The following is a 220-nucleotide window of genomic DNA, read 5'->3' on the forward strand; positions in this document are numbered from 1 at the left end:
CAGGATGCGGGGCGGGAACCCTGAGCGCGGAGCCCCCTCGGTGCGGGCCTAGCGTGGCGGCGGAGGTGCCCGGGGAAGCCGGCGGCTCGCGGCAGGGCTGCGCGGGTTGTGCTGGCCTCAGCTCCCCGCACTGCCGCCGCCCGTCCCCGCCCAGGGGTTGGGACACTGGGGTTCACACCCTTGGGGACTTTGCCCTGGCATGATACCTCCCGGGGTCAGG

This window comes from Microtus ochrogaster, chromosome 10 (genome assembly GCF_000317375.1).
Source record: "Microtus ochrogaster isolate Prairie Vole_2 chromosome 10, MicOch1.0, whole genome shotgun sequence".
Classification (NCBI taxonomy): domain Eukaryota; kingdom Metazoa; phylum Chordata; class Mammalia; order Rodentia; family Cricetidae; genus Microtus; species Microtus ochrogaster.